Here is a 19972-nt window from a genome sequence, read left to right on the forward strand (position 1 = left end):
CATCGCAACTTCAGCAGTGTATCTGGAAAAGCAGTACAATTAAAAAGAGGTATAATTGAAAAGAGCAGCTGCTCACCTCTCCGTCGGTAGCTCTATGTCTCTCCTAAGACTAGGGGGAGGCACCGAGGCTCGAGATGTAAGATGTTTTATCCTTTGCGATTCTTCCGCGGCACTATTTTACCTTCGTGTGCATGTCACCTCCAGAGGCATGTGTACACTGCTAATCAGTATATTTTTTAGTATATTTATGTCTATGGAAGTACTCGATTGAAAAGAGAGTCTTACAACCTTCGTCCACCTTTCCTGTGCTTAACATTTTACATGTTCATATGCCGATACTCTGGAACTACAAAATGATGTAATTCCGTCTGCTACTGTAGTTTCGAAAACTGTCTTAGCTGTCTGCGCTATTTATAACACTCTCTGCAAAACAGTCTCTATCCGCACTCCAAATCTATGATAGAACACATGTATACTTGTATTTAATAGTTCACTCCAGCTGTTTAGTAGTCAGAAAATGTCTACTAGACCCTTTTGTCGAACTGTAGAACTGCAAGGTGTCGTCATCCCGTCCCTTCCTGTAGTTCTAATCTGTGTGCATGCCCAGGTCCTTATTTCTCTACTAAGCAGCATTTGTGCTCATGGACTCCCTGTGTTCGGTTTGGTTTTTTGACATCTTATTAATGTCTGAAAAGGAGGTGATTTACCAGTGTTTACAGTAATGTAATGTAAATGACATTTATACCGCGCAGCTTCCACTCCAAGGAGTATCTTGGCGCTCATCAACTCAGATGGACCAGTTGGGACCGGAAAGGAATGTCCTAGTTTCTGCACACACATTACACTAAGGTCTTACAAGAGGCGTCGGGCAGAGAGAAAATCCACGTTTTCAGAGACTTCCTGAAAAGGGCTTCTTGCGGAATAGATCGTAGGGAAAGGGGGAGTTTGTTCCAGGCTTTGGTACCACGTACAAAGATGGATTTGCCACCCTTAAGGACTAGTTTAAAATGGGGCAAGGTGAGTAAGTTTTGATTTGCAGATCTCAGACAGCGCGCTGGATAGTATCTTTTAAACCCATTTTGAAGATAGGATGGGCCACGTTTGTAGAAAGCCCTAAAGGTGATTAAGAGAAGTTTGAATAAGACTCTTTTCCCTATTGGCAGCCAGTGTAAGGTGTTCAGGGCTGCTGAGGCTGATGATTTGCGAGGCAGGCGTAGTACGAGACGTGCTGCCGCATTTTGGACCATCTGTAATTTGTGATGGACGATTTTATTTGCCCCGACATAAAGTCCATTACAGTAGTCTAGCCTGGAGTTGCTTAAGGCTACAGCGACAGTTTTTCTCGCAGATAAAGGCAGAAGGTCAAAAAACTTTCTGAGTGCTTTAATAATTTGAAAGCACATGCCTGCTACAGCTACAGCCTGGGGTTTAAAAGAAAGATGGTCATCAAATTTGATGCCCAAGTTACGGGCAGATGCAATTGTGTTAGGTGGTACTTCAGCATCTGGTGGCCAGCATGCTGTGGGGGAGAAAAGATTAAGATTACCCATTGGTAGAATTTCCGTTTTTCCGGCGTTGCACTTCAAATGGTTGTTGTTCATCCACTTGAATATTGCTGCAAGACAATCCCTAAGATTCTCTTCGGCACCTGGTCGTTCCCTATCCAGCACCAAAATTAACTGGGTATCGTCAGCGTAAGAGATCGAGCTGATCTTGAATGACGCGATCAAACTCATCAGAGGTGCCATATAAAGATTGAAAAGAACAGGGCTCAAACTAGAGCCCTGTGGCACTCCAAGTACAGGAGTAACTTAGCAAAGTATGGGCGCTCACGGAGCACCCAAGTGCCTGAGGTATAGCTTAAGATAGACGCATATGGTCAAGATTTCATTGAAACAACAATAGATTCAGAAAAAGAGATGGATCAAGGGCTGCAAAATTTCTAGTAACTCTTTACAAAGTATACAACAAAAGTAACTCCATTCATACACTTCTTCTCGTTCCTTTCCTATTCACTTAAGTTCATAAGTCACCTTTGACACTTTCAACAGCTCCCTTGGTTCAAGCATTTCTGGATTCTTCTAACCTGAAAGATTGGAACATTATTGTGGGTTGAGGGGGGTTTCCTATCGCCATAACATCTGTCCATCTCCCTGAAACTAGTGCAGCTTACAGCACCCTGTTCTGGCCCTGAAAGACAACTTTAAAAAGCAAGTCTTTAGTTCTTCCTAAAGCAGATAAAGTTCTGTAAGATGCAGCTCCTTCTGGGGCTTTTGTGTAAAACAGAGCGAGGGGTTCACTGTTAGGCCCGTCCTATACATTATAAGCGCAGATAAGGCAAACAAACGTTGATTCATATAATTTAATATTCAACGATATCAGTCATTTAGTACTTATAGAGAATCCATCACAACCAATAATTTACCTGACATATCCCCGCAGCAGATGTGTGCATATTACTCTTTTTTCCCCCTTTTCCACCATTACATGGCATCTGGCATAATGTTGTCCGTTTGGGGCCCTGGATGCCACTTTGTGACCGGATGACCATTTGGCATAGCGGGAGGAGGTGTCAGTTATCCACAGGTGATGCAACATTTCTACCTTTCCATATTTCTCATATCCAAGTTTACTAATTTCTTGTCCTGCGACCCCCCTACTGACCTCTGACTGCGCACTCACTCTGTGGGGTTCATAAGAAGTCACATAACGGCCTGATAGTCACAACGCCATGGATCTCACTTCTTCTACAACACTTATTGCCGACTAAGGGCCTAGTTTAGAGTTTTCCCAACAGATTATTGCCTCAAAACTAGGAGTTGGTGAAGAATTCCACTCTGCCGGCGTAGCTCGTGATGCGCTAACGGTAAGGTGACGAGCGCTTGTGGGAAAATATAACGCGCTAGACTTCCTGCTGGTAATAGTTCTCACTGCGGGAGGTCACGGCAGGTCGCGACCACTCGAGGGTAGAACTACGTCATTCTCGTTGATGAAGCTGCCACTCGATTAGAATGTCAATTAGAGAGGCAGAGGCAGCAGCGCCCTCTGGCACGAAGGGAAATGCTGTTCGTGCTGATTTTACAGTGCGGGACAAACTCCTGGCACTAAAAATCAGTGAGAGCAGCGCAACTTAACAAACTCTGCCACTAGCGGAAGTCAGCGGAGTATGGCAGAGTTTTCCTGGCGCTTCGTGGAGTTCCGTGGAGTAAAACTCTGCGAACTACACAAAGGCCTAATCAAAACGTGACACATCTCCTGTCTGCCTTATTATAATTGCCAGAGGATATAATGCATTTTTAATGGGGTGGGCAGGATACCTGTCACATTTGTGATGGAATAAAGCATCTGCTGAAATCTAAATCAGGCATTTGGTGTACATGGTGTCCAGTGTGGCTAGCCGGGCTTGAAGGATCTTGCGGTTTGTTGGTGTCTCACTGCTTTGAGGTCACAGCCAGGCGGGACCTCTGTCAGCTGAGCCTCATGCAGATCTTCCTTCCAGGCGGGACTTTTGTCAGCTGCGCCGTGTGCAGATCATCCTTCCAGGCGGGACTTCTGTCAGTTGCGCCTTGTGCAGCTCTTCCTTCCAGGCGGGACTTTTGTCAGCGGTGCCTTGTGCGTATCTTCCTTCCAGGCAGCGGCTTCTGTCAGCTGTGCCTTGTGCAGATCTTCCTTCCAGACAAGGGCTTCTTTCCTCAATATGGTGAATAACTCTGTTGTGTGTTACCAGGACCCAAATTTTGGTACTGGGATTAAGTTTCCATTCTTTCACCAGGATCAAGGGCTTACTTACCCGAAGGGACCTGTGCAGTGCCATCAGGCCCCATCCTTAGCAAATCCTTTGCACTACCCATACCCCCCCATAATGAAACAGTACGACCATATGGAGAGGTCACACCCAATGATTAACCCAAATCGGTATTTGCCTCAGAATGAGGTAAGGTCTATATACAACATTCCAACCTATAATCGGTTTGAATACGCCTTCTCAAGTCTAGACGAGCAGGATTGACTGGGCAACAGGGAAGATAACATCAATGGATGTGAAGATATAAGTAATGATAACAAGGAATATCCAGCACCAGTCGAAGCAAGCATAACTCAGGGAACATTAGCTGGTGACAGGGAAGGAAATAGTGTTCGCTCAGTGTTAAGCCATATTACTGAGGAATATCTACCATCATTACAAGTCAATGCTACACAGGGAACAGCAATGCTTGATTGTACTGTCACACTTATGGCCATACATGACCATATAATTCCCATATAAATGTTAAATGTCGTATACTTGTAAAGCGCACAGCTGCCCCAGCAAAGGGGCGTCCCGGCGCTGTATACCGCTGGGGAACCCGTCCTGGCTTTCCCTGTGGGATGGTCCCTACTGGGAATCCCCAAGGTGGAGCCAGGCATCCCTGGCGTTGATGGGGCCGTTGTGGAGATTAGGCAAGCTAATGCCCAGAGTTGCCGAGTGGGACCCCAGGTTAGAGTAGGCACCGAGGCGAGAATTGTCGAGTCCGCTGACCCTGGTCCACGACCCTGCCGCGTCGGGAATTGAACCCTGGTCCCAGCTGACTTCTGCTCCCGAGTCTGCCGCCTCTAACCAGTGAGCCACACCACTCCACTTATCATCTAATACTAATACGAACATAGTGATGAGTACAAGGAACAAGCTAACCAGTCACTCCACCCAATGTGACTTGTCAATCCTTAGTTGGAATGTGGCAGGGTTAGAGTCAAGGCTCTCAGACCCCCAATGGGCAAAGACTTTGGATGGTATAGACATTTTAATGTTTCAAGAGACCTGGGCTGTTGGGAATTCTCATATAGAGGGTTACCATTGTTTTAGTGTGACCGCACTGAAACCAAATTCTGGCCGTGCAGTCGGAGGTCTATTCATCGGGGTTAAGATACTGGCTGGTGGTACCATCAGAGACCTATCTAGAGGGAACCCAAATATACAAATTCTCGAACTCAAGCGAAAGACCCGGATTTATTTAATTAATTTTTATACTAATGATTTTTATTGTGTACCTAACAAGAACTTTGAGGCACTCTCCAAAACTTTACATAATCTGGAAACCAGTCTAAAGGCTGACGATGGGACAGGGATCTTAGTTGGGGGTGACTTCAACGCAAAAATATTAAAGAATCATGGTATCAAGGATAGGAACTGCTTAGACCAAGCCGAACGTAGGGGTATTGAACTCGTCAATATACTAACCGAGTTCAATCTTGGTGATGCCATGAAAACTAGCCTCAACCCTTGTGCTCCCCATGCCCCTACGTTTAGAGGCAGGGACTGCAGTTCCACCATTGATTTTATCTTTATGTCCCCACGTTTAATAGATTGTGTTACAAAGTCCACAGTGATTGAGACATCGTTTGGAGATCACAACCCACTCGTAGTAACTCTGCACTTAGCCCCCACCCCGGTTTATACCAACTTAAATGGTGCAAGGGACATCACACCTTCAGCTGATGGCTTGCGATTAAAATGGAGGGGGGTGGATGGTGGGGCAATTTTGGAAAGTGTAAAAATGAAACACCCGCAGCTAATTAATTCCTGCTTATCCATGGATGGGAACTACCACAGAATAATTGCTGATTTTGGTGAATTGTGTCTTATTATAAAAACTCTTTTGTCAGTACCATTACCAAAGGAAGGGAAAGAACCAAGGTGGTTTGATTCCGCCTGTTCACTGGCAAATAGGGAATTACGCAGGGCACTAACCACCAAACCCAGGTGTACAATGGGGGTCCAGACAGCTAGGAAATTCTATAAATCTGAAATAGCTAGAAGAAAGTCCGCACTACTGACTGAGCAGTGGGAGTCGCTGGTCGCCAGTGCCAATCTGGGGCGCAGTGGCCCCTTCTGGTCTGCGGTCAGGAAAACGCGGGAAATGGGGAAACAGTTAACACCAATTAGTTGCAACATAACTAGCAGCGTTTGGGAGGCTCACTTCTCTAAAATTTATGTCGCACCAACCAAGAACTTGGTGACCTTTACCCCAGGACAGATGTGCAGTCTACAGATTGATCTCCACGAGGTGAAAATAGCCATAAAAGAGAGCCTTGGAAACAAGGCACCAGGCCCATCGATATTATTAAGCACAACTCGGATCTATGGGCGCCAATCCTTCTTAACGTCTTCAACAGCTTGCCAACAGTGCCTATGCCCACTACCTGGGCAACCAGCACTATTGTCCCAATTTTTAAAAAGGGTGATAGGTCGGACCCAGTTAATTAAAACTTTAAAAATTCTGTGGCGAATTATTTACAATAGGGTGCTAGAATGGACTGAAGACATAGACCTATTGGACCCGTGTCAGATGGGATTTAAGAGCAGGGTAGGGACAGTGGAGCAATGTCTGAATCTAAAATTGATAATCGACAAGTACAGCGTTGCTCGATCGTCTCCCATTTACCTTGCATTTATGGATGTAGTGAATAGATCCAAACTCTGGGCTATCCTTTTGAATTCTGGACTAGACAAAGCGCTTGTTAATTTCCTGGCCTATCTTCACACGGATCTTAAAGCACAGGTCAGGATTGGGATGGGTGGAGAAGTCTCTGGAGCTTTTAACATTGGCAGGGGGATGAGACAGGGGTGCGTTTTAGCACCCCTGTTGTTCATCATTTATATCAACGGCCTTGCAAGAAGTCTGAAAGAAGTGACTAGTGATGTACCAACAATTCTGGGGCAACCACTACCAGTGTTATTATACGCTGACGATGCGGTGCTTATGGGCCGCACACCAAATGCCCTCCGCCTACTTGTCCAAAGCTTTGTTCAATACATGGAGGGATTAGATTTGCACGTAAATTTAAAAAAATCTTTTATCATGTCATGTGGCCCTGGGAAACAGAAGCTCAATACAATACACATAGGGACAGATAAACTTGAATCTGTGCCTACATTTCCATACTTAGGTTTGGTTTTCGCTGCGAACGGCTCATGGAGTGGGCACTTGGCCCACGCCATGGGCAAGTTCTCGAAAGCCACCAATTCAGTCCTGAGCTTGCCGCGCCCAAAGAAAATAGGTGCCACTAGAGCTACTTAAATTTTTTTAGGATTACAGTGCCTACCGGTAGCCACATATGGAGCAGAGGTTTGGGGGTTGGGAAGAAGCCCAGGTATCCAGCGGGAAGAAAGCCGATTTTGCAGGAAAATATTGGGCGCCCCAATCTCATCTTCTAAATTTATCTGCCATAATGAATTAAACCTCCCCTATGTATGTGATTTTATCAGATCTAGACCAGCTCTATTCTGGGTCAGGATTTGGAGGAATAACTCAGCCACTCTTACACAAAATATTATAAAGGACTGTTTAAAATGTGACCATGGCATGGCGATTCCATGGCTCTCTGGAGTGTTAAAAACATTGAGCGCCGTGGACAGAGGTAACCTCTTCTCCGAGCCTACTAGGATCGAGCCAAAGGATAAAATCGAGGTTAAACATGCACTGTATGCACTTTATAATTCCGAACGAATGGGAAGAGAATCACCAAAATCAACTGTTGTAAAATACATGGGGAACGATCTATGTAGGCAACCACTCCCGCATTATCTTACCCTACCTATGACCAACTGGGAGAGATCACTCTTTTTTCGCCTAAGAGCGGGTTCTGGGAAATATCTGTTGGCCTTACCTCTGGGCTATCAACATAGCACAGATTATAACCCATGTCCTTGAGATGGTGTCAGCACACAAGATGATTTGCACTTCCTATTCTTCTGTAAATTTTATTTAAAATATATCAACTGGCTTTTAACCCCATATTTTAGGAAACATAGACCCCTCTCCTTGGGGGAGTCTTATCTATTGATGGTTTCCCTGGATTCAGATGAACTAATTTTACGCACTAGCACTTTTTTGAGACTGATAACACGAGTACGCAAAATGATGGAAAACCCTTGAAATTAGTTTCATCAAAACTGAATTATATTTTTAACCATGTATTCTTGATGTGCTATGTAATGAATTGTTTTTATGTGGTACTTTTATGAATTTTATGAAATTCGAATAAAGGTCTTTTGAACTTGAACTTGATTAGTTCAAAGGTCAGTAGAGGTAAAACTGGTCTAGGTCATCTTCTTAATTGGAGTTCAACTGGTCAAGCCACATAGCTCGAGCTCTGAGATGAAGGAGAGTCTGGATTTTCTGAGCTCCGTAGAACATTAAGACAGTTCTACCGCATCTAACACATACTACAAGACTCCAAGAGTCCACGCTACAAGTGCTGCTGCAAGGTTTAATTCAACCACTGTATCTGAACATCCTCTGGCAAATGCCAACTAGAGAATAAACATCCTGCCTGCACCAGCAGAGTGCAGAAAGCTTTTGAAGCACCCCGAGGTACATTGACTTTCTCTATCTGTCGTAACTGAAGATGTTAATTCTTGGTAACATCTATCGCCTTTGGACAAGGTCCTCCATTTTACTATCAGAATGTAACTCATCCTGCGCAGACACAAACCCTCAAGTCTGTATTGCATGATGCTGGGTGGTTCTCACGCAAAAGACGGCCCTCCACAAATTGCTGACATTTTCTTACACCCCCTTCTCTGTTACCGTCTTTGGAACGGCCTGTCTCTGGGATTCGTGGAAGCTCCACACTCAGTGAGCTTAGAGTTGCCTTGTAAAACCATCTCATGAGAGTGGAAGAAAAGAACAATAAGTGACACGCACTGCACAGAAGTGTAAATAAATCTACTATTATCGTTCGATGTACCATTGTCCTACTGCTGCTGTTTCGACATGGATGTTTTTCCGTCTATCACAGCAGCTTCTTCGCTTAAAATCTTACTCAACAGTTTGTTTTCCATCATACCTACTTACCTATGTACTGTTTCTGACCCTACAACATCTCTGGCAGACATGTTGTGCTGTCTGTTGCTACATAAATAGGAAGTAGATTGCTACTGCAGGGAGAGTGCAGTGTCCTTGCGGTCAGATGCACTTGATTGGAAAAAAAGGTACGACTATTCAAAGAATAACATACCAAAAGCAGCGCATACAATGCAATAACACAGACCAGGTACTAGAAAAACGTGATGCAAACAATCCAATAAATCAGGCCGGGCAATAGGAAAGTGTGACGCAAACAATGCAATAAACAGGCCAGGCATTGGAAGAATCTGACACAAACAATGCAAAAACACAGACCAGTACTTGGATTGAAGCAAATATTACAATAACATAGGCCAGGCACCAGAAGAATCTGACGCACACAATGCAATAACACAGGCCAGGTAGTAATACAATCTGAAGCAAACAACATAATAACACAGGTCAGGCACTAGGGTGGATGCAAATAAGGGAATAACACAGGCGAGGCATTAGGTGAATCTGATGCAAACAAGGCAATAACACAGGCGAGGCATTAGGAGAATCTGATGCAAACAATGCAATAACACAGGCCAGGCACTAGAAGGATCTAATGCAAACAATGCAATAACATGGGCCAGGCGCTAGGAGATTGTGACACAAACAAGGCAATGACACAGGTCAGGCACTAGGAGAATCTGACGCAAACAATGCAATAACACAAGCCAGGCACTAGAAGGATGTAATGCAAATAAAGTATTAACACTGGCCAGGCACTAGAAGGATCTAATGCAAACACTGCAATAACACGGCCAGGCGCTAGGAGAATTTGATGTAAACAATGCAATGACACAGGCCAGGTACTAGAAGAATCTGATGCAAACAATGCAATAACACAGGCCAGGCACTAGGAAAATCCGATGCAAACAATGCAATAGCACGGGCCAGGCACTAGGAGAATCTTTTGCAAACAATGCAATAACACAGGCCAGGCACAAGGAGAATCTTATGCAAACAATGCAATAACACAGGCCAGGCACTAGGAGAATCTTATGCAAACACTGCAATAACACGGGCCATGCACTAGGAGAATCTGATGCAAACAATACAATAACACAGGCCAGGCACTAGGAGAATCGTATGCAAACACTGCAATAACATGGGCCATGCACTAGGAGAATCTGATGCAAACAATACAATAACACAGATCAGGCACTAGGGTTGATGCAAACAATGCAATAACACAGGTCAGGCACTAGGAGAATCTGACGCAAACAATGCAATAACACAGGCCAGTTACTAGGAGAATCTGATGCAAACAATGCAATAACATGGGACAGGCTGTAGGAGAATCTGATGCAAACAATGCAATAACATGGCCAGGCACTAGGAGAACTTGAAGAAAACAATGCAATAACACAGGCCAGGCACAAGGAGAATCTTATGCAAACAATGCAATAACAAAGGCCAGGCACTAGGAGAATCTTATGCAAACACTGCAACAACACGGGCCATGCACTAGGAGAATCTGATGCAAACAATACAATAACACAGGCCAGGCACTAGGAGAATCGTATGCAAACACTGCAATAACACGGGCCATGCACTAGGAGAATCTGATGCAAACAATACAATAACACAGATCAGGCACTAGGGTTGATGCAAACAATGCAATAACACAGGTCAGGCACTAGGAGAATCTGACGCAAACAATGCAATAACACAGGCCAGTTACTAGGAGAATCTGATGCAAACAATGCAATAACATGGGACAGGCAGTAGGAGAATCTGATGCAAACAATGCAATAACATGACCAGGCACTAGGAGAACTTGAAGAAAACAATGCAATAACATGGCCAGGCACTAGGAGAATCTGATGCAAACAATGCAATAACACAGTTCAGGCACTAGGGTTGATGCAAAAACACATGCCATGTACGAGGAGAATCTGATGCAAACAATGCAATAACACAGGCCAGGCACCAAGAGAATCTGATGCAAACAATGCAATAACATGGGCCAGGCACCAGGATCATTTGAAGCAAACAATGCAATAACACAGGCCACGCATTAGGAGAATCTGATGGACACAATGCAATAACACAGGCCAAGCACTAGGATTGTAGCAAACAATGTAATAGCACATGCGAGGCATTAGGAGAATCTGATGCAAACAATGCAAATACCACAGGCCACGCACTAGAATGATCTAATGCAAATAATGTATTAACACAGGCCATAGCAAAACACATATAGTATCCCAACTGGTATAAGTATTAGAACAATTAGAGAGGATATGTAGAAAATATTATCAGCAAAGAAATAAGGAGACTCAATACATATGTAGAATGTGCCCGAGGCATCGTGTTTATCTAGGAATAACAAAGTAATTTACAGTAGTAGCAGCACTTTAGATACACAAGTAATACAACCCCAATTGTACTTGGTGCGTGAAAGGTGCATATGGAGAGCAAGTTGGCGACGCAAGTGACAAATTGATAAGCGTGAACGGCGCAATAGTGATTAGTGTCGAATATATACAGTGATTTAAACAAAACAATGTGGCTACAGATGAATTCAAAAAAGCTTGTTTTGGATGTAGCTAGGCTGTTGGTAACATGTGCCACATTGTCGGTAGCGCCTATTATTAGGCTGAATGGTCGACGGCGTTTCGATCCGCGTTAATTGAGATCATCTTCAGGACTGGGTTGGAAGAAGAACAGTGCTGTACAAGGAGATAGAAAAAGGGGTTGGGGGTTAGGGCAGAACAGGCGGAATGGCACGCGCAAACTGGTAGGGTGTTAAGGTAGCGCCTGGCGTGGGCGGTCAGTTCAGGTGGGATGGACTGCGCAGAAGGAGTAAAGCTCTGGAGCGTGTTTCACCCACACATCCAAAAATTCAACTTTGGTGTCGCTGGGATTAGCCGTGAATTTCAGATTGGGGTCGGCCGCATTGACCCAAAGTACAAATTCATTAAGAGAATCCAAATCACCCTTGTGGAGATTACATATAGATTTGCTCTCCATTTTTAAGAAACCCCTTACAGCACCATGCTACTGAACCGCGATCCCTTCAGGGCCCCTTAGATGCTTTCACAAACGGTTGTTTTTGAGATATTGGCATTAAATCGTCCCAGTTCTTATGTTGTCTATGAATTTGTTGCAGACCCTGTTTTTATTGGACCTGAGCTCTTCTCCACCTTTAGTGGATGATGATTGCCTCCTGCCATTGAATAAGGGTGCTTTCTTGCTGGAAATATCACCCCCGAGGCGGGCCTCTTGATTATCTTGGTAAGTATGTATCAGTGGACGAAGAGCTCGAGAGCACTTAGAAGTCCATTGTGTCCCAGTTCTGTAGAACAGGATTTGTTTATTCTGAGTTGGGATATACATTTTTGTTCCCTCTGTAGACTACCCACCTTGGAAATTTTTCAAGGATACTGCTACTTCGTTGCAAATACTTGAGGTGCACGAGAACATCGTTAGTGAATTTCCTTTGGTAAACATTTCAAGTGAGTTCGGGTGTTAAAATCAGGCTTTAATATTTATCCACCAATGAGAACTTTCTGAAATGAGAGTGATTTGACCTTTATAGAGGAAATCCATCTACCTCTGTGATCTATTCGCCTTATGTACACACCTGTTGATGTGAAGTTTGCGAAACATTAGAAAGGTGCTCCCTTAGGGTGCTTTCTCAAAATGTATGTGTATGTTCAGTATTTGTGTTCCTATGGGTTCCCTTTGTAACCAAATTTTTTTTGTTTATTTGCATATTAAGCAATCATGCAGTGTATAAGCTCACTACCTTAACCAGAGTGTTAGCATTTTTGTGATGTCATGGGGATAAACCTATAAAAAAAGTTTTTTCGTGGAAACATAAATGTGTAGAGATGTAGTGTGTATTTTATTAGTTATACGTTTATATTTTTTTCAGATTGTATGCTGTTTCTTCGTCCCCCTCCCCTCTTCTGTGTGCCCTGATGAAGGTGTGCCCTTAGACCTGGCCTTGCACCCAAACGCGCGTTGGCGTTTTTTGTTTTGTCCTGATATCTTGTCATCTAGTCTCCGATCCTGTGCTTGGAAACTATTCAGGACATTATATATGTAGAACATCTGGCTACTGAAGTATGATGTATATGGGATGATTGATGAATGGATGAGTATGTCATAATTTATGGAGTTGGTGTGTGTATAAAGAATGTGTGTGTTTGTTGAGTAGTCTGACTGAACTTTTTCTGGGGTGTGTGGGATGTTTTTGAATTATGTTGTGGTTTACCAGTATTATTCATGTTGTGTAAATTTGCTCTTTCTGTCTGCAAAAAAATTATATTTTTATAAGGAAAAAGGAAATAAAATATGATTATCTATATATAAGTTTTTTGTCCTGACATCAGTTGTTTTGTTTCTGGTTACTGTGAGCTTATCCCTGCTTTGTGTGAATCTAGGACTCTATTTGAGCCTCATCATAAATTATAAGGGGCAGACCGTTGTTGTTCTCTGAATTTAGCTGTTATTTCCCCTGCTGGTCTACCGATTTAGATGAACCGCTGTGGATTTATGTGGGACACTTCCCAACTGTACCGGGGAGACTATTCTCTCTTGTAGGAGGGATAGCCGAGTCGCATCACCTCAGGCAGGAATTTATTATCACAGTGAAGCAGTGACAGAGGGTGATAAGAGGTACACTTAGTCTGTTCCAAACTTGGGGAGTGCTGATATGATTGTGTCACTTATAGACGGCAGCGCCACCCCATCCTTTAATGCCTCGGCATACACCTCTAGCAGATATGCGTCCAGTATTTATTTCTAAGCTTTGTAAAACTCCACACCTGACCTTCAGATCCCGGAGCCTTTCCTCCTCCTAGGGCATCTATAGCTGCAACGATCTGTTGCCCAGAGATCGATGGCTTATGACTGGATGTGAGAGCCATTATATAGATCGGGAAAGAAGTGTCCTGGCGCTAGTACTGGGGTGAATGTATGACATTGTTCTACATTCTGTCCATAGCCAGAAACCGATCCTTGGATGCTTGATTCCGGTCTGGGAAAGACATGGCTTGGTAGTTCGGACGGGACTGTTCCCATGAGGCACAGGGTCAGAGCTGATTTGCATATAGCCAGTGTCTAACCCAGGGTGGTGTGGAGTGCAAAATAACGATGGATGTAGGCCCAGATCCTTGTACTGGGGTGAATGTATGACATTGTTCTACATTCTGTCCATCAACTGTGTTTTTTGCAATTGTCACCCCGAGTGGGCTGGGGATGCTCAGACGTGAGTCCCAGGCTCTCCACACTACCGGAGTCAAGCTATCCAGGCTGAATGAAGGCTGATAGCCAGAAACCGGTCCTTGGATGCTTGATTCCGGTATACGAAAGACTCGGCTTGGTAGTTCGGGCTGGACTGTTCCCATGAGGCACAGGGTCAAGGCTGATTTCCATATAGCCATTGTCTGACCTAGGGTGGTGTGGAGTGCAAAAAAACGATGGATTTAGGCCCAGATCTTTGTACTGGGGTGAATGTATGACATTGTTCTACATTCTGTCCATCAACTGTGTTTTTTGCAATTTTCACCCCGAGTAGGCTGGGTATGCTCAGACGTGAGTCCCAGGCTCTCCACACCACTGGAGTCAAGCTATCCAGGCTGAAGAAGGCTGATAGCCAGAAACCGGCCCTAGGATGCTTGATTCCGGTCTGGGAAAGACATGGCTTGGTAGTTCGGGCTGGACTGTTCCCATGAGGCACAGGGTCAGAGCTGATTTGCATATAGCCAGTGCCTAACCCAGGGTGGTGTGGAGTGCAAAAAAACGATGGATTTAGGCCCAGATCTTTGTACTGGGGTGAATGTGTGACATTGATCTACATTCTGTCCATCAACTGTGTTTTTTGCAACTGGCGCTAGTATGAGCACATAAGTATAAAAATCCCACAGCCCCTGAACATGAACAGAAAGGTTTTGATTTGTTTCCTGAAAGAACTCATGTTTTCTTGGGCCCACAGGGCAGGTGGGAGCGCATTCCATTCCAGGTACCTGCAGTCACCACAGGCAGAGAGCAGCCATCTATTCTGATTTTCGTAAACTTAGAGATGTTACGCAGCAAAGCACGGTGGGATCTCACCCCTCAGGCAGCTGATACCAGGCAACAAAACGAGGACACATAAGAATGAACCCCCTGATTGTAGAGTGTTTATGATATTAAGGGGCAGATTTATGAAGGCCTTTCGCCGCCGGTGCGTCACTTTTTCCCATGTTAAAAATGACGCACCGGCGGCGCAAGGCCTTCATAAATCTGCCCCTAAGTGCTTTATATTGACATCTTTTCAGGACAGGAAGCCAGTGCAATTTGACCAGTTTGTTGGAGATCGACCCTGATTTTATTAACCTCAGGACCAGCCCAACTGCTGTTTTTGTAGCAGCAACAATCTATGTAGGCGATATTCAGATATGCATACGTATAAGGTGATGCAGGAATCCATTCTCGATAGGATCAGAACCTGTACCAGGTCCTCCTAGATGAAGCAGGGATGAACTGAAGTATCTTTCTTATGACTTTCAGCTGTCAGAAGCCTGTAGAGCAGGTGATTTTAATTTATCCTTTTAGGAACAGATGCAAGTCCACCCAAACTTCCAGTTTGCTGACCTGATGGAATGGGATGGAGAGAGCTCCCAAAGACACCGGCCGCCACCCTTGTGCCATGAGGCTCTAGTCCCAAATACCACTATTTCCGTTTTTCCACTGTTTAGCGCCAGGGAGATTGAGCTCATCCAATCAGCGACTTCCTGGCGGCAGCTCCTGAAATTAGTGAGCATTTTATCTGTATTTAATTCTAAACCAATGATTTGTGTACATTCGAGTAGAGGTGATATCGAATGGCTCCATCAGGAGTATTTTCTTCTAATCTAATGATTTGTGTATCATCGAGTAAAGGTGATATTGATAATCGAATGACTCGATCAGGTGTATTTTCTTCTAATCTAATGATCTGTGTATCATCGAGTAGAGGTGATATCGAATGACTCGATCAGGCTGGTCAAGTGGGCCATGTAAAGATTGAAAAGATTGGGGCTCAAAACCAGCCAGGGGAGGGGAAGTTAGTTGAGGCCACCGCTTGGGTCAGATCTTTGTAAAAGGATAAGAACCAGGCAGGCACTTTCCCCTAAGGTCCACCATCTGCAATCTCTGTAGTAATGTGGAGTGGGAGATGGTGTCAAAGGCTGCTGACGGATCTAATCAGATCAGAGCCCCCTTCCCCTCCCCCATACATAATGTCTCTAATATCCCACGTGGCTTTAGCTCTGTTGGAGCCCTGGATGGACTTTGAGCAGAAGTTGGTGGGACTCAAGGTATTTGGTGAGCTGCTTGTTCACCGTGACCTCGGTTAGTTTGGTGAACATCAGGAACAGAGAGACAGGCCGATCCTTAGAGTTAGAACTGCTGTGACTACTGGAGCAGACATCTGGAAGTAATGTTGTCTAAAACTCTCTGATTGGATGCACGCTGGGCTGCAACGGAGGGCAAGAACAAGAAGGTTGTGCTGGGATGTGTCCCAGAGTAATTACCAGAGCCTGGGATGAACTCGAACATTCCACCCATCATTTTGCTTATTCATAAATACGCCAGGTGTGCCCATGTGTGGGTCCCGTGCTCGCTGCACTGCTGGAATCAAGTCACACCCTACAGTCAGAGCCCAGATGTGGGTCCCGTGCTCACTGCACCACTGGAATGAAGCCGCACCCTACAGTCAAGGCCCAGATAGGTTGAAACCAGTCTTGGGTTGCTTCTGTTCCGGTTCAGAAAGGATCTGGATTGGCTCTTCAGGCTGGACTGCTCCTATTGGAAGAAGTCTAAAGCTGATTTGCATATGTCTGCTTCCTGTTTGATGTGGCATTGTGAGCCAACAACCAATTGATCTCCCTCTCAGGCGTGGCCTGGTGAGGACCTGGACGTGAGCTGGAGTCTAGTGAGGAAGAGGATGTGATCAGGGCCTTGTGAAGACCAGGACGTGAGCCGGAGTCTAGTGAGTACAAAGATGTGAGCTGGAGTCTGGTGAGGACCTGGATGTGAGCCAGAGTCTAGTGAGGATGAGGATGTGTGCCAGGGCTTGGTGGACCCAGACTTGAGCCAGGGCCTTGTGAGGACCAGGACGTGATCTGGGGCCTTGTGAGGACCAGGAAGTGAGCTGGGGCCTTGTGAGGACCAGGACGTGAGCTGGGCCGTTGTGAGGACCAGGAAGTGAGCCAGGGCTTTGTGTGGACCAGGACGTGAGACGGGGCCTTGTGAGGACCAGGTCATGACCTAGGGCCTTGTGTGGACCAGGACATGGGCCGGGCTTTGTGAGGACCAAGACGTAAGCATGGGCCTGGTAGACCAGGACGTGAGGCACGGTCTGGTGGACCACGACATGACCCAGGGGCTTATGGGGACCAGGGCACGAGCCAGGGCCTTGTGAGGACCAGGACGTGAGCTGGAGCCTGGTAGACCAGGACGTGACCCGGGGCCTGGTGGACCAGAACGTGATCCGGGGCCTTGGGAGGACCAGGACGTGAGCCAGGGCCTTGTGAGGACCAGGACGTGAGCTGGAGCCTGGTAGACCAGGACGTGAGCCGTGGCCTTGTGAGGATCAGGACGTGAGCCGGGGCCTGGTGGACCAGGACGTGAGCCGGGGCCTTTTGAGGACCAGGACGTGAGCCGGGGCCTTGTGAGGACCAGGATGGGAGACGGGACCTGGAGGAACAGGATACTGAGCCAGCTCTCGCTCCTTTTGAGAGGCCAGACTAAACACCTGGCTTGTCCTCTCTTGCAGGACCAGGGAAGGGTCAGTCCAGAGATCCAAAGACACCAGAGACTGGGGCGCTGGACTTGCACCCTCTGTTTTTCATTGTATTTCTCCCTGAAACAGATACAACTGTGTGAAATCTCCTTGAGAGAGATTCATATTATCCCAGATCTCACAGGACTCACAATCTGCAGAAAGAGGCTGAGAATGAACGTCCTTGCACATGAACTGTTCTACTCTTATCTGCCACGATGCCCCGGGAAGTACCAAATATATCCATAGAGTGATCCCCTGAATATTCATGCCTGTAATACGTAAGTGCATTCTGGGGGTTGTAGTCTTGGTTACTTTACTAAAGACAGTGGTTTAAAAAATAAACTCCATGCTTGGAGGAGATGTGTGCCTTTGTCAGGAGTTTTAATTGTGCTTCCAATTAGTAATTGGGTGCATCACATAGGGCACACTTACATGGTTCCATTATAGGATTCCACTAATGTTAAAAATGAAACCAATTTTGCAAAAATAGTTCCAAAAGAATAATGTTTATTCCAATCGTTCAGAAATTATATACATTTCTTTTCATTTCTTTCATGCTCAGTAAACAGAAAAACTGTATTTTTCATATCGAGTTCAGTTGTTAGCTCCAATGCATTTCGGGCCTCACCTCCTCTGCACCCTGGACAGGCCTAACCTCCTCTTACCCCTGGACAGGCCTCACCTCCTCTTACCCCTGGACAGGCCTCTCCTCCTCTGCACCCCTGGACAGGCCTCTACTCCTCTGCACCCCTGGACAGGCCTCTCCTCCTCTGCACCCCTGGACAGGCCTCAGCTCCTCTTACCCCTGGACAGGCCTCAGCTCCTCTGCTTCCCTGAACAGGCCTCTCCTCCTCTACACCCCTGGACAGGCCTTACCTCCTCTGCACCCCTGGACAGGCCTCTCCTCCTCTGCACCCCTGGACAGGCCTCGCCTCCTCTGCACCACGGACAGGCCTCTCCTCCTCTGCACCCCTGGACAGGCCTCGCCTCCTCTGCACACCTCTCCTCCTTTGCACCCCTGGACATGCCTCTCCACCTCTGCACCCCTGGAGAGGCCTCTCCTCTTCTGCCCCCTGGACAGGCCTCTCCTCCTCTGACCGCTGGACCGGCTTCTCCTCCTCTGCACCCCTGGAAAGGCCTTTCCTCCTCTGCACCCCTGGAAAGGCCTTTCCTCCTCTGCACCCCTGGAAAGGCCTCACCTCCTCTGCACCCCTGGACAGGGCTCTCCTCCTCTGCTCCCCTGGACAGGCCTCACCTCCTCTACACCCCTGGACAGGCCTCACCTCCTCTGCACCCCTGGACAGGCGTCTCCTCCTCTCCATACTCTGGACAGGACTCACCTTGTCTGTACCCCTGGTCAGGCCTCACCTCCTCTGCACCCTTGGACAGGCCTCACCTCCTCTGCACCCCTGGACAGGCCTCACGTCCTCTGCTCCCTCTGGACAGGTCTCTCCTCCTCTGCCCCCTGGCCAGGGCTCACCTCCTCCGCCCCTCCTCTGGACAGGCCTCACCTCCTCTGCACCCCTCGACAGGCCTCTCCTCCTCTGACCCCCTGGACAGGCCTCACCTCCTCTGCACTCCTGGACAGGCCTCAACTCCTCTGACCCATGGCCAGGGCTCACCTCCTCTGCCCCTCCTCTGAACAGGCCTCCCCTCCTCTGCACCCCTGGACAGGCCTCTCCTCCTCTACACCCACCTGGACAGGCCTCTCCTCCTTTGTACCCCTGGACAGGCCTCTCCTCCTCTGCACCCACCTGGACAGGCCTCTCCTCCTCTGCTCCCCTGGACAGGCCTCACCGCCTCTACACCCCTGAACAGGCCTCACCTCCTCTGCACCCCTAGACAGGCCTCACCTCGTCTGCACCCCTGGACAGGCCTCTCCTCCTCTGCACCCACCAGGACAGGCCTCTCCTCCTATGCACCCCATGGACAGGCCTCTCCTCCTCTGCACCCCTGGGCAGGCCTCACCTCCTCTGCTAACCTGGACAGGCCTCACCTCCTCTGCACCCCTGGACAGGCCTCACCTCCTCTGCTCCCTCTGGACAGGCCTCTCCTCCTCTGCCCCCTGGCCAGGGCTTACATCCTCTGCCCCTCCTCTGGACAGGCCTCTACTCCTCTGCTCCCCTGGACAGGCCTCTCCTCCTCTGCACCCACCTGGACAGGCCTCACCTCCTCTGCACCCCTGGACAGGCCTCTCCTCCTCTGCACCCCTGGGCAGGCCTCTCCTCCTATGCACCCCTGGACAGGCCTCTCCTCCTCTCCCCCCCTGGACAGGCCTCACCTCCTCTACCCCCCTGGACAGGCCTCACCTCCTCTGCACCCCTGGACAGGCCTC

This window comes from Lissotriton helveticus, unplaced genomic scaffold, assembly GCF_964261635.1.
Source record: "Lissotriton helveticus unplaced genomic scaffold, aLisHel1.1 SCAFFOLD_634, whole genome shotgun sequence".
Lineage (NCBI taxonomy): Eukaryota > Metazoa > Chordata > Amphibia > Caudata > Salamandridae > Lissotriton > Lissotriton helveticus.